This window comes from Cupressus sempervirens, chromosome 11 (assembly GCF_028749045.1).
Source record: "Cupressus sempervirens isolate cs-2001-9-10 chromosome 11, ASM2874904v1, whole genome shotgun sequence".
In the NCBI taxonomy this organism is placed as follows: Eukaryota; Viridiplantae; Streptophyta; class Pinopsida; order Cupressales; family Cupressaceae; genus Cupressus; species Cupressus sempervirens.
The window spans coordinates 291915214-291931301 of NC_143128.1; the positions used below are offsets into that span (position 1 = coordinate 291915214).

General features: G+C 33.9%; 1 pseudogene; it reads right to left on the minus strand.

The window, feature by feature from the left end:
* Window positions 1–958: 958 nt before the first annotated feature.
* LOC149529267 (pentatricopeptide repeat-containing protein At2g13600-like) lies at window positions 959–3226 on the minus strand (annotated as a pseudogene).
* Between the last annotated feature and the right edge of the window lie 12862 nt (window positions 3227–16088).

The following is a 16088-nucleotide window of genomic DNA, read 5'->3' on the forward strand; positions in this document are numbered from 1 at the left end:
TATCTTGTTCAAATGTTTTATTGTGGCTTCAAGTGCAAGAAAATAAACTTGCACAGTTGTCCATTTATAGGTGTTACTGAATCATTGGGGCACTGCCCCTTATATTATTACTAGGGTGCTTTTGACTCTCGTTTCTTCTCAAAGTCATTCTCTTCCTCGAGGGCATTGTAAATGGTGCAACCATTTGGCTCATGGAACTCGATAGGCCTGTATCAGACTTTTGCTTAATCTATAAGAAGAGATTGCATACAATAGGACCAATCGTAACCTACCTCTTGGGCTATGCTTCACCAGCTTTTGCTAGTGGAAATACATACGTAACTTCAATAAGTTCCCTCTACTAACTCTTCCTATTTCTCCTCTTGCGCTATGCTTCACCACCTTTTGCTCGTGGAAATACATACCTAACATCGATAAGTTCCCTCTACTAGCTCTTCCTATTTATCTTGCTTGTGTGACTATTGAGAAACTCAAGAGGAAAATATTAATAACGATCATGATAGATGGGATTCACTTGTTGCTTTAGATCCCAGTAATGCATGGGGTAAATGCGATGACCAAGATCATCTGCTTCGTTCATCATCTTCACTGTTGCTGTTTTGCGGCTGTTTATTGTTTTTTATGTTTTAGAACTTCAAGCTTTAGCTCCATATGGACTCCAGGGATGTGAATTTTTCTACTATACTAATGACCATATGTACGTGTGTTTAGAAAACTTTTTCTACCATAAAATATAAATTTGAATAAAGTTTGAAAAGTTAAATGAACTACAATAATGGTTTAAGTGTGTTAAGAAAACCTTTAAACATAAATTTAAATCTAACTGATATATGTATATTCAGTATACAATGAAGGGAATAAAGATGCCATCAAGGATATAATCCTTAGCATCCTCCCCAGTAGGGATGGAAGTAATTGTTTCAGGAACTCATTCCCTCTGATAGCCGATCGGGTCCTCCTACACTTGGGTATTAACTTAAATCCAGCTGCATCCTGGACTTTTTTTCAATCCTCTTCTTTTCATCCTTGCCCTCACTTTTGCTACATCATCCCATCTACCAGCCGCAGCATATATATTTGATAACAGTACATAGTATCCAGTGTTTTCAGGCTCTAATCCAAACAGGTATTCTGCTACACGTTCTCCTAAACCAATATTTTGATGGACTTTGCATGCATTAAGCAAGACTGCCCACACTTCAGCACTTGGTTTCATCGGCATGTTTTGAATGAAGTCTTCGGCTTCTTCCAAGCAGCCAGCACGACCTAGAAGGTCGACCATTGATGCATAGTGCTCCATTCTGGGGACAACATGAAAATCATGAATCATTTGGTCAAAGAACTGCACTCCTTCAGCTATGAGTCCTGAATGGCTGCATGCAGACAGGATGGCAATGAAGGTTATCTGATCTGGTTGCACGCCTTCCTTTTGCATTTGTTCGAAAAGTGCCATGACCTCCTCACCATAACCATGCACTCCATACCCCACCATTATTGCATTCCACGAAACTGCATCTCTCACTGACATTTTATCAAACACTCTTCGAGCTTCCTCTATGTTTCCACACTTGCAATACATATCTAGCAGGGCACTACACACAAAAACACTCGAGTTAAATCCTTTTCTGATTATTTTAGCATGGATTTCCCTACCCTGTTGTAGAGCTGTCAAGGCAACACATGCCGGCAGCACACTTGCAATGGTGATTGAGTCTGGTTCAACTCCAGCTAGCTGCATTTGACAAAGATGATCTATGGCTTCATTTGGAAATCCATTCTGAGCATATCCAGCGATCATTGTATTCCATGTCACTAAATTGGATTTAACACCTGTACTTTGCATTCGATGAAACAACACAGAAGCACAGTTACAGTTTCCAATATTAACAAAACCCGCAATCATGGAGTTCCATGAAACTACATTTCTTTGAGGTATTTTGTCAAACACGCGAACTGCATAACCCAGGGCATTGGATTTTGTGTACATGTCGATGAGGGAGCTGGCTACAAAAACATCTCCCTGAAACCCTCTTTTAAGCACATAACCATGAATTTCTTTTCCCTTCTGCAGATTAGCTAAGCAAGCACATGCCTGAAGAATGCTCACAATAGTAATTGAATTGGGTTTCACACTTGCAAGCTGCATAAGCTGAAAAAGATCCATGGCCTTATTAACCTGCTGATTGTGCACATGCCCTCCAATCAGAGAAGTCCAAGAGACCACATCTCTTCGATACATTTTGTCAAACACTTGACGTGCATCCTCGAGTTCCCCACATTTCGCATACATGTCCATGAGAGCACTTCCCACAAAATCATCAAACTCAAACCCGTACTTCACTACACACTCATGAACTTTCTTACCATGGAAAAGAGAACCCAGGCTTGCGCAAGCCTTGAGAACGAGGGGAAATGTGAAACTTTCCGGGCGAACCCCTGTCCTCTGCATTTGGTAATAGAGTATAAGGGCGTCATTGCAGAACCCATTAATAATACAACACCTTATCATAACATTCCATGGCAGAATATAAGATGAATGCATTTTGTCAAACACTTGACGTGTATCCTTGAAACTACCACAGTTTGAATACATACTCAGAAGTTTAGTGTCCACAGAGTCGATATTTACTTGAAAACCAGTTAGGACCATATGGGAATGTAGAATCTTACCTTTTGTTACGGATTTGGCTTTCGTACATGCCTGCAACAGACATGAATAGATGTTGGAGTCCACTGGACTGCCGCGCTTCTCCAGATCCCGCAAGATGGACATGGCCTCTTCCAATCGGCTCTCTCTGCAAAGTGTTTGAATACTGTAGCTATACATTTTGGCAGTTGTATGCATCGTGCTTAGTTATTTAACTACTGATTTTCTTATGGTGTTGCTGAAGAATTTTAGGGAAGTAACATGTGTTGTTAGAATGCTTAAGGGTGATGCTAAGGACGGAATCAATGTCATCGTTGAAATAGCAGAGAAGCCATAACAGAAAATTGCTGGCCTGCGACATTGTATCATTTGCGGAGTTCTTACATTCAATAAGCAAGCCATCTGTAAATAATTGAAATTCCTGTTTTCATTCATTTAGAACAAGAAACGTTTTATTTGAAACTTCTCCGCCAAAACAAATTAGGCAGGGGTGAAATATTTCTCTGTTTTGATTTTCTTTAAAATTGGCAAAAGCAATCCAGCCGGGAAACCGATTGATTGCTTGCAATGATGACCAGTTTGCAGATTCTTTACGTCTGGAGTTCATGGCAAAATAGCCTATATCGTTCCAAATTTAATAATAGCACTATAATATTTTGGTATGTATTTTCTAAATGATAGCCTTATTTTGTAACTGTATGAGGAATAAATCAAAAAAAAGGAGACAAGCATCTTTATGAGACATGGCTATTCTTTAATATAATTAATATAATGACAAACATGTGTATATATATAAACTTCTTTGATCTCACATACTTTTATCTTACTAAAGCTTCTAAAACATCAATTTTTCTTTTTAGTTAGGGAGGATGAACACACGATACTTATTACACCATTGGTAATATTAGGTTTGACAAATTTTAAAGATATCTTTGATTCTACCATTTTGATATTACATATGATATCAAGAGTATTGATCTTCATAATATCAACATATGATATTCATCAAAACTCTGAGTAATGGTCTCCAAAATATCAACACTTGATAATCACTATGTACTCAATAAGACAATGGTCTATAGAATATCAACATATGGTATTCACCATTTTGATATCGCATTTGAGTATTGATCTCCAGAATAACAATATATGATTTTCACCAAATACTCTTTGAATAATGGCCTCCAGAATGTAGATATGCAAGATATTCACCAAGTACTATGAGTAATGGCCTCCTAAACATCAAGTTGCATGATATTCACCAAGTACTTTGTATAATGGCCTCTAGAACATCAATTTGCTTTACATTCACCATGTACTGAAAAAATGTTTATAAAGTATGCGTGCACACATCGTCATAATGTTTACCATATAAACATTCACAATGCAAAGTATAGTATATCACGATCTACATAGACATAGTAAGATATTCATCATAATAGAACATTAAGTTATTGTAAGATTGTCACCTTTCAATAACTTCTGCAAATAAACGTGACATCATTTGGAAGTTGTTACTTCCTCATGATGTATAAAGGGAGTAGGGCCATTAAAATCTCGTTCTCACAACGTATATTTATGAATCACAATCTTCTTTGACTGTTACAATTTATTGATCACGGGAGATTCCATCTCAACATGGTTTTCTCCATCTGAATCAATTTAATTGAGATCATTAAAGGTTGCCTAGATCATATCCTTTGTCTGCTCCCTCTCTTTTAAGGTTGCCTCTAGTGAAATGTCAAGATCCGTCTGAATCTCGATCTCCCTCTTCCTACAACAACATTCTCAGAAAAGATCAAAACAAAATGTTCTTATAAAAATAGAAATAAAAGATAGAGAAAGACTGCAATAATAGTCAAGGATAATAATAGTTCTACATAATTAAACCATTTCAAAAATATATTTTGAACAAATATACATATATTCAAACTTCTATATCTATATTTTAAATATATTATTTCCTTATTAATACCACATAAAAATCTAAGTTAACCAATTTCACTTAATTCATAACAAATTGTTTAGAAAATATATTTTACTCCATATACATAAATAATCACCATATATTTTCGGTTATACAATCTCAAGATTCAAATTGGTGGCATTGCAGTGAGCAGGGTTGGAGTAGAGAAGAGTATCTTTTAGGTCATCTGGCACCCATATGTGCCATAATCTTTTATTTTTCATAAGTGCCTTCTTAACTAATGTTCACCATTCCAATATGGATGCAACGAAAACCCACCAAGCATGACATGTGTCTTTCTATCAGAATTTCCTTCTTTGGTTAATTAGAATTCCTAACGTTCGAAATTAATCATACTCCTCTAGCTTCAGTTTATTAATTGTGCCTTCCTATCCTTGCTACCGGGATTGACTCTGTGGGTCATTTTTCCTCCTTTTTTAATTACATCTATAATGTTTTTATCTCTATGCGAAAGTCAAGTGGCTTGGATTGTTTGTATTTGTATTTTCTTGTCTTGTCCACCGTCTGTAATAATGGATGATTGACGAGCATAGAGGACCTGTAGCCTTTAAACAACCAATCTAAAATAAGGGTATATTTTATCTTCTTTTTCCTATCACTGCCTGCCTTCACCTTCCCAAATTCGCTCTGAAAGTATAATTTGGTTCTCTGCAGTAAGGATGCACATTCCTCATTGTTTTTAATACCTTCACTAGTTATATAATATTTTAGTCATATCTAGCCTTTAATCACTCTGTTAAGTTCTTTTCATTTTACTTTCTTCAAATTCGATGTCTCCTACTAAAGCTACTAAAACATCAACATTGATAAGTCGTTCTTTTGGTACAATGGAAACCCTTGCGGTTAACAAGTGGTATTAGAGCTTAGTTAGGGGCTTAACTCAATGAATACTTGTAGGCTATGATGAGTAATGTTGCTAGGGAGATTTTTGGCAGTGGCAAGATCCCTCATTGGATTCAAGAAATAGTTTAAAATAGACTCCTGTGTCACCTACAAGTCTAGTGGTTGTATTAGGCATTAACATATTAGTCTTTTGGTACAATAACAACCCTAATGGTTAACATGACCAAGAATGATGTTTCCTTAAAGCTATTTAAATTGAGCTTGGATTTGTTGAAGTTGATCCATGACTATAGAAATTTTCTTAGATAGTTTTGGAAGCCACAAAAATAAAATAAAACTAACCTCATATTAGAGTAAAACATTTTAGTGATTGGTGTTACTATGCTTATTTTAAAGTATAACATAATTGATTTTTTAAAGTATTTTTTAAATTTTGTTTTACAACATTTTCACAACATGTATTTTAAAAAAAAGTCATTCATATTGTTTTTGTTTATCCTAAAGTTTTATAGTAGTTGTAAAGAATTAACAAATGAATATAGTGATTATTTTGTCAAGAAGACTCTCTCTGTCATGCCCAAAAAAATACGAAGGCAAAAGACAATATATATTTTTTTTAAATAATTTTTTTTTAAACTGATGAGTTCATTAAGGGTTTTGATGAAGATTGCTTTGTTTGATATACAAGATAAAGTATAGGTGCACCAAGAGATGAACACAAGATCTCCTGACAATACTTCAAGATTACAACTCTGATTTAAAAGCATCATGTAGGAATGGAGCTTTTCTTGTTAAATCGAGCTTTTCTTGTTAAATCGATAATTAAATTTAAAAAAAAACTAAATTTAATTAATTAAAGGATCTAACACTTTTTTATTATTAATTTCCCCTTAAAAGATTACATCTAAGAACAAGTTAAGATTTCTCCGAAAAACACCCTCAACACAAATATAAGCAATACAAAGATCATCACAATGCCTTAAGCATGAATCAAGCATGAACAATAATAAGAAACATGACCAAAAGAGTGAATAACCCTACCTTCACAAAAAGTTATGGTAAAAAGACAAGTTGAGAAGAGCTTATCCTTCCTTTCCTTCAATCTTCCACTTCTCTCTAAAAACTAGAGCTTGGGTAACAAAACCAAAATTTTCCCAAAATGCCTCTAAATATGATCCTAACTCAACTAGACTTTAGGTAACCCCAAGGTGGAGTTGAGTCACCAACTCATGAAGGAGACAAATCAATTTTCGCAATCAACCAAAAGTAGGGTTTTTGAGTGACCCTAGAAGTCATCCTGAGAGGCTAAGGGGTGGAAAGTACTCCCAACCCATACCTCTACCCCTAGGATACTTAAATTTAATGTTTTTAGGCCTTAAAGACTTAATAGAACCCAAACAAAAGCTAGGAGAATTTTAAGATTGTATAACAACTTCAAAGAAAGACAATGCAATTTAGCACAATTAGCAAGGGGTTCAGTTTCATCTTTCCATTAGATTTTCTGGCTAAATATCCTGCACACTCATTGCACACATTAGTAGTTCAAGAAATCACATGCATATATGTAAATTATGTATCAGGAAAATCATGTAAATTTAAAACATCCATCTTTCTAATAATCAATTGTTTATCCCATTCTACTCATATTTTTTACCATTAAAATTGCATAATCAAAGTGTTAGTTCTGCATTCATTTACTTCATCATTATACATGTTCATAAATCATTAAATGATGAAATCAAATAATTGAAGCAAAGCATCACACATCATAAAATAACATAATAATTTTCAATGCATTAAATAATGTCCTGACATATTGAGTCATGAGTATCAAAATAGAAATGTATCAACTATGTTACGATGGGTCAAGGCGAGGCCTCACACTCTCTAAGATATTACTCTAAGAACAAGTTAATACAAATTATGTCTCTTCGGAGATTTACCTCACCCTATTCAAAACATCATCAATATTACTCTTCTAGATTGATAATGAAATATTTTTAACACAAACTTATGCAAATATTTTAGATCAATCTTAGTCATCTACCATTAAAATTGAAGCGAACAAATATATTTTTACACAAAGAGAAAATGAAAAAAGAAAGAGGAGATTAGAAAATGCTAGATTTATGTTATGAAAAAATGTTTGAAATATATATGTTTGGTTGTTATTGTATGGTTCTCATTGATGTTAAATATAGTGGTATGGAGGTGTTTTCTCTAACACTATGATCCAATAGATTTTTCTGATGTATGTTCAAGTATATCTAGTGGTTCGGATATGATCGAAAGAAGTAATATGATGTGTTGGACATGATAGTACTACATAACAATTGAAGATATGTATGCATTTTGGAGGTCAAGTAAGAATGATGTTTTTCAATGCTTTAGTGTTATATTCTTAGGTCTAAAAGTTAGTGGTTTATTTACAAAGATATATAGTAGAATGTTATAGTTATTCACTTGTATTTTCTTAAATATTTCCAGTCCATAAATTAGGGTTAAAGATGTGCATATGTGATATATATAGTATCTAGGTATTAGTCTTGGTTGCGGTGTTCCCTGGTGACCTAGAAACTATTCTTGACAATCCAAAAATAGTGTTACCAAGTAATGTGATTATGCTCAATTTTTATTATGGTCTCAAAATGGTTTGCGATGGATTCTAATGTGGATTTTGGATCTTAGTATAATGTTTGGAGGTCTATAGACAACCAATAAGTGATGTAGTTCTAATAATGGCATGATGCTACAAATTCGAGATAACTATGAGAGTTGTTTGAGTAATTGAAAATCTAACTATGAAGCTATGTATAATATGTTCATACTTTTGGTGTGGATGTTGTGTTTAATGTTTATCTCTTATCTAGATGGGTTCATGTTATGTGCGACCTATTTTTGGTCAAGATGCTCTTAGAATTTTAGGATCTTAGTGTAATTTTATTTTGGCATGGATGAAATTGTTGTAATTGTGATGATCTATCTTGCATTTAAGTAAAGTATGTGATTTGGAAAAAAAAATGTTTTGTGAGAGTAAGTGAAGATCTATGAATAAATTTTTATCTTATGACTACAAAAAAAAGGTAAAGGAAAAGATGGTCTATTGTTGAGGTTGATAAAGTTGTATAGGAAAACTACATTATAAGTGTTAAGGGGGAAATGCGAATCAAGGATACAAAACCCTAAGTTCATCACATAACCACACTTACATAACTTAAAGAGGGAGTCAAGGAAATTGATACTTTCAATCCCAATTCTAGAAGACTAGATTGAGAAAGATTAGTGCTATCCTAATGAGAAAGGGGTACCAATGCAAGCTAGATTTGATCGGGTAGAATAGAGGAAAAGATGCAAAATCACTTGAAAATCCTATGAAATAATGAGAGCTAGGGTAACATATGTAAATGAAATAAGTAGATATGCTAAAATGACAAAGAGTATATAAGACACACCTTTTAGATCTGATTTTATGCTTTGTGTGCTTCTCATAATAGGTATATAATATCAGAACTAGACCTAAAATGTTGAAATCTACAAAACCAAGAAAACATTTGGTGATTTAGTATGGGTGAATTTTCTCCACAAGGGGCGACCTTCATGACCTTTCTTTCAAGGGTAACCTCTCTGGCCTTGTTGAAATGTATCCAACACTTATTATGATTTCACAGTTCCAAAGAAAGCCAAAAATGGGTATCTAAATCTGCAACATGTTCTCCAATTTGAGATCTAAAATTGACAATAAAAGGTTTTTTTTTTTGTTGATAGGGGGTTTGCCTTGGTCAAAATCTAGTTTATGTATTAACCTTGAATTGAAATAGTTGAATTGTAGAAATGTAAAGTAAATGTACAAATTCACCTTGCAATAGTAGGATCTCTCACATTGAATGTAATAAGCTCTCGTTACCAATTGACTTGGATCAAGAATGTGGATGAAAGGATGTAGAAGATAAAACACATGACCTTGAATGGATTATAGGAGATATTGAAGATAAAATCCTTCAATTCCTTGATATTTAATGGACGAATTTTCTTGAAGGATGCTTGAAGACTTGAATGCTTGAATTATAGTATAGGAGAGTGCTTGATCATAAAATGATTAGATATGAACTTGATGGATGATAAATGGATCCCATGGTTTTATATGTTAGAAATGTTTAGAATAATTGAGTGGGTGCAGTGAATCAGTTACTCAAGCTCCTTATGTACTAATTGAACAATAAAACATAAACATCCATTGTTCTTCTTATCCCACTGTTGCTCGGTCTCTACTATAATTACCAAATTACTATCTTAACATGTTTTTCCTAATGAAAAAATTATCAAATGCAAAACCCATAAATAATCATCATAGGTTTGACACTAGGATTTTATATGGAAACCTAATTTGGGAAAAACCACCAACAACATGTCACCATTTTTTCACTCTTTTGAAGCGAGCCCTATTAAGAGCCAACCTTGTTAAAGGTTTACAATACACATTGTTAAATGTGATGTTTTTAAAGGATTTAGTTATCCTATTAGGAGTGACCTTGTCAGAGGACTTTGATCATTCCATTTAGAATGTCACCTAGTTAAAGGATTCACATAGTCTATTAAGTCTTTCAAATGACTGTTAGGTCAACCTCTATTAAAAGGATTTTAATATAATATGTTTACAATTATTAGAAAGAAAACAATAGGTTTGGATCTGCATTACTACAACTCACTTTGCAAGTTTAGATCTATGTTCAGTCCTTGTATTGATTTACTAATAAGTCTTCCATTGTCATCTCTGATCTTGATTCACTTGGAAACCCTTCAAGAAATCAATCCATTCTTCTCAACAACACTTAAGCCTTCTTCTCAAATTCATTTATCAATATCAACATCTGTGCAAGTTGTGTCCTTTAGCTTAGCATTCACTAACACACTTCTTGTGTTCACCCTTGTGCATCTTTGATCCACCTTTTTCTGTATGTATTATATTCATATGCATTACCTAGCACCTTGCAACTTTACACACACACACACACACACACTCTCTCTCTCTCTCTCTCTCAGATCATTTTTTTTGGCTATGTACCTCTTTAAATAAGAAATTTTTGCTTTACTATTTTCCATAATCACTGTAGATCTTAGGGTTTACGATCAGGTTCAACATGATTCATTGTATCTATCCATCTTCTTTGTCATCCTCTAGAAACTTCTTTAGAATCTGTTTGTTATGTCTTTACGTAATCCTTGCCTTCAATTTAATAATCCAACTCATCAATCTTATCTTCAACATGATTTACATCTCCCAAGAAATCAACCATTTCAGTTGGATCTCACAATTTCCTTGAATTCATTCTCATACTATCACTCAACAATTTGTAACTTTTGACACATAGCCATCACTAAATTACTTGATCATTGTAACTCTTCTGGCTCAGCATCAACAATCTTCCTCCATCAATACTAGTGCTCTGTCAACACTAGATTTTCTTGGCTATAATTGTGGCTCAGTTGACACTAGCAACACTTGATATTCCTTAGCCTTTTACTCTATTGCTTGGCTTGGCTTGGCTTTCTTGATGCAAAAAATCACTTTTCTTTATCAAAGTCTATCTAATCGAATATCTATTGTAATATCCTTTTCACAACTTCAAGCTTTCATCTAGGTGCTATTGTTATAAATAATTTCTCAAATCCTCTTCATCAATAAATATATATGAAATTTATATTAGGTAGCAATATTTCTTATCAATAGATTTGACAACAATGACAAAACAACATTTGTTCCAATTGTTAGTTTCTAACAATCTCCCTCTTTGGCATTGATGGAAACATCTCAAACATCTTAATACTATCAATAGCTTAGTTACCATACAATCCAAAAGATTTTACTTCCATTCTAATTATTCTTTTCTTATTTTCTCCCTCTAAAATGATAGATCTCTCTCTTTGACAACAATATTTTTATATTATTTCTTTCTCCCTTCACCTCAGTAATATTCTCAGTAGTATTCTGTCTCTTTGAAAACAATGCCAAAGACACTTAGCTTCATGAGCTTCAAACTCTTCATACATTTGAATTATGGAGATTTTGCATGTTTGGTTGATTCCTGGCATCTAGGTATGATTGATCTGTTATGTTGTATTGGACTATCTATCTGTAATTTCTTCTTTCATACTTTTCAATGATTACTTTATCCACATGATATTGGAACAGTTCATTGCAGCTGCTACATACTCAGTTTCAACTATTGATTGGGAAATACAATTCTACCTTTTTCTTTTCCATGACACCAATCTCTTTCCTAGAAAGAATGCACCTCCACTAGTGCTATTTTTGTCATCAATATTTCCTACCCAATCCGAGTCAGTAAAGTTTTTTAGTTCAAATCTATCACTTTTCTTGTAATACAATCCATAGTCTTTTGTACCTTTTAGATATCTCATTATCCTTCTTATAACCATCATGTGATTCTCTTTAGGATTTTCTAAAAATCTAGAAGCTATCCCAATTGCTAAAGCAATATCTGGTTTGCTGTGAACAACACATTGTAGTTTTTAAATCATGGATTTGTATAAAGTCTGGTTCACTTGAGTAGAAACATCATTCTTAGATAGCTTATGTCCTATAGACATAGGTCTACTTACTAGCCTTGAATCTTCCATGCCAGAAGTCTTTAATATTTCCTTAATGTATTTTGATCGAGTAATAAAAATTCCAAGCTTCATTTGGCATACTTCTAATAAAACAAAAAATTTGATTTCACCAAACATAGACATTTCAAATTCCTTTTTCATTTCATTAGCAAATGATTTACATAATGCTTCTCTTCCTCCAAATATAATATCATCAACAAATATTTTAGATAACAATATTCTATTGTTGCTAAACATTCTTCAAATATAGATTTTTGTTATCATTTGTCCTTTCAAGACCAATCTTCACCAAATAGTTATGAAATCTTTCATACCATGCTCTTGGGGCTTGTTTTAACCCATAAAGGGCTTTGTTTAGTTCACATACCATGTTCTTCTTGTCTGGATCCACAAATCCTTTAGGTTGTTCAATATACACTTCTTCCACAAGTATACCATATAAAAATGTAGATTTGACATCCATTTGATATACCTTGAAATTCTTGTAGGCCGAATATGCAAGAAGATTGCTGACTCCTTCCAATCTTGCCACAAGAGAAAGCATTTCTCCATAATCAACTCCTTCTTCTTGTGCACATCATTTTCATACTAATCTTTTCTTGTTTCTTGTTACTTCACCATTCTCATTGAGTTTGTTCTTGAAAACCCATTTTGTTCCAATAACATTTTTATCTTTAGGTTGTCACTAAAGTCCATGTATTATTCTTCTCAATCTGGTTAATTTCCTTGTTCATTGCCTGAATCCAATCTTCATTATCTAGAGCATCTTCTACTTATTTGGGCTCAAATTTACAAAGTAAGCATGTGTCATCTTTGAGTCTATTCCTTGTCATAACACTTGATTCAATATTACCAATGATTTGTTCATGTTTATAATGTCTTCTCACATATTTTTCTAGCACATGTAGTTTCCTTCTTTGATCTTCTACTAGTTCATCTTGGAAATTAGTCTCAAGCTCATTTTCTCTTTCTTGTTTAGGTTCTAGTTTTTTCTTCGTATGCTTAACATTTGATATCTGATGGTCAAAATTTCCTATATGTGACTTAGGATCTTCAACATATTTCTCAATGCCCACTCTCTACTACTTAGTAATTTGTATTTGCACTCTATCATTTCCTACCTGATGGGAAACTACAACTTTATTTTCTTGTTCATTTTGAGTGTTGGGAGCATCATCACAGATGAATGTACTATATGATGACATGAAGAAATAGAAGTCTTATTAGCCCTTTTTGTGAACATTTGTCTATAACATACTGAACTTTATCATCTTTTAGTATAAATGTTTTTGAACTTTTTTTGTATAAAGTATGGACATAGGGCATAAAAATGACAATCAGAATTATATCTAAAAAGGGGATCATTTTGTGGTAAAAATATTTCTTCATGAATGTTTGATAAGGGTAGATCTTCCTACAACTAAAAAGATTGCAAAAACTATTAGTTGAATAATTAAATGCCTTTTCTTTATAAACTAATAAATGTTTGCGGAAAGTCTTGTGTGTGTTAAGCGTTGATCGTAGGGATACAAGTTGAGCGGGAGTTAAACAAACTATGAAGGAATAATGCTAAGGCATTGATGCTATTAAAGAGAAGTGTTATGACACCGTTGCAGCTAGAAGACTTGGTAGAAAAGTTAGAAGGGACTTGTCTTAATGAATAACAAAGTGAGACCTGATAAAGCGACTGAGCAAGGAAGTAAGCATCAAAGCAATCAGTTAAACATGCAACATATGATACCTGGATTCCTAGAAGCTGTTTGAAGTTAGATAAAAGAGTAGATCTAGCATTCACTATGATCTATATTTGTGGGGAATTTAAGGGATAATTAATGTCTTTCCAATTGCATGTTAGCAGTCTTAAAGTTGTAACTGACTTTCCTTCATGAGAAAGTCATAGTTTTAGGAGTTTGTTGTTCTTCCTTCCTTTTAAATAAGACCTCATTTGTATCTATGAGGTTTTATTGTTCTTCCTTCCTTTTAAATAAGACCTCATGTGTATCTATGAGGTTAAGTAGTGAGTAGACAGATAGAGTTGATAAACATCTTATTATTTTTTCCAAGTTATTGTAATACTGCATATTTGATGAATACATGCCTTTACTAAGTTTCTACACTTTTATCTGAGCTTATCTTTCCTTCATTCTTCCGTGGGGACCCATGCGGAAGGTGGAGTTTATTTTAGTAAGTAGGAGTTAGAATCAATTTTCTAAGTTAAGATAGAACTATTGTTCCTGCAACCACTAGAAATAAAACCAGTCATTGTTCTTGCAGCAGTAGATGCATAGATGTATGGCTAAATAATTAGAATTTCCTTCCAAGTATTTGATAGTTGTCTTTCCTTTGGATAAACTAGATTTCCTTAATGGTTATTGCATTCAAGGTAGTAATGAATTTTAGTGAAAACTAGAGCATATACTTTGCAGACATCATCTCAAGTTCATGCTCCTAGATTGACATTTAATGAAAATCAGCATAGTACTTTGGTAGTAAGGGATGTCCAATCCTGTAACTAAAAAGGTGTTATATTGATTAGACATATTTTTGGTGCCATTGCTAGGGATGGTGTTAGTCTAGTATTTACTATTGTGTCATTTAGTTTCATTTTTAGCATTCTTGCATGCATAGAAGAAGAGATCACCTTGGAAGATTTCTTCCCAACTTCAATCAGGAAGATCCTTTTTATCCTGACCCTGAAGAAAGAGGAGAGAGAGAAGAAATAGAAGAACTATTTGAGAATATATTTGCAGAAGTATTGAAACAAGTACAATCACCAACCACATCTGAAGAATTCTTCCATTTGAATAATCTTTTTGCTGAGCTAGAATATCAAGATAATCCATTAGCTCTAGTCATTTATCAGCCACCACTAGGACATCTACAAATGGCAGTAGCTCAGCCTACCTTTCCCTTTCCAATTCCTCCTTAGTAGGGTAATCAAAATCTAAAAAATATTCCCTCAGCTACCCTGCCTAAATTCTATGGCCTTATTACTGAAGATCTAGAAACCTTTCGCTTTGAGTTCAACATCCTTTGTCAAAGTTATGACTACATAACTAATGCCCATAAGCTGAAATTGTTTCCATCAACCCTCAAAGAAGCCGCTTTACGATGGTTCATGAGTCTAGGTGCCAATGCTGTGATAGATTGGCCAACTATGAGTAACCTATTCCTTAATAAATATAAGGAATATTGCAGAGGGCATGATTTGAAACGAGATGACATTTTTAAAATGTCACAAAAGGAGAATGAGACTTTGGAGGACTATGTTGCCTGGTTCATGTTTAACCGACAATGGACTACACAACATTAGTTGAATGAGGAGTCTCAAAAGCATCTCTTTCTGAAAGGAGTACATTACAGGAGTATGGAAGCTTTAGACTTAATGGCTAGAGGTGATATTACATAGAAGACGTGGGCTGAAATTTGGAATATTTGTTTGAACTATTCTAGAGAAACAACAAAAAAAGGACGAGGTTTGAGGGACTTACTCAAAAACACTCCTGGGGTGGGAGTATCTAAGACAGAACTATCAAACCTCTTGTCGGATTTCAAGCAAGACATCATTAATGATTTTGCTACACAATTAGATACCATGCAAGCGTGAAGGAAGGAGGAGGATGCTGATAGTATGTTGGCAGAATATTGCCCCCATTGCAGAGAAAAGAAACACAACTGTCGATGTAAGCCTATTGTTAGCTTGAAATCATAGCATGTGCCTACCGAGTTCAAGGAAATTGATGAAGATGGGGAAGTCCTCTATGTTGCTCAACAAAGGCTGTGGGCTTCAAGATTAGGTATTTCTCAAGACCCACTCCATAATTATGGTGGTAATAGTCAATGGCAACAATAGCATGGTAATTATAATCATTGACAGCAACCTAACCAAGGTTGGCAGCAACTTAACGAAGGGTGGTAGCAGCCTAACCAAGGTTGGCAGTAGCCTAATCAAGGATGGCCGCAGACCAACCAAGGATGGAA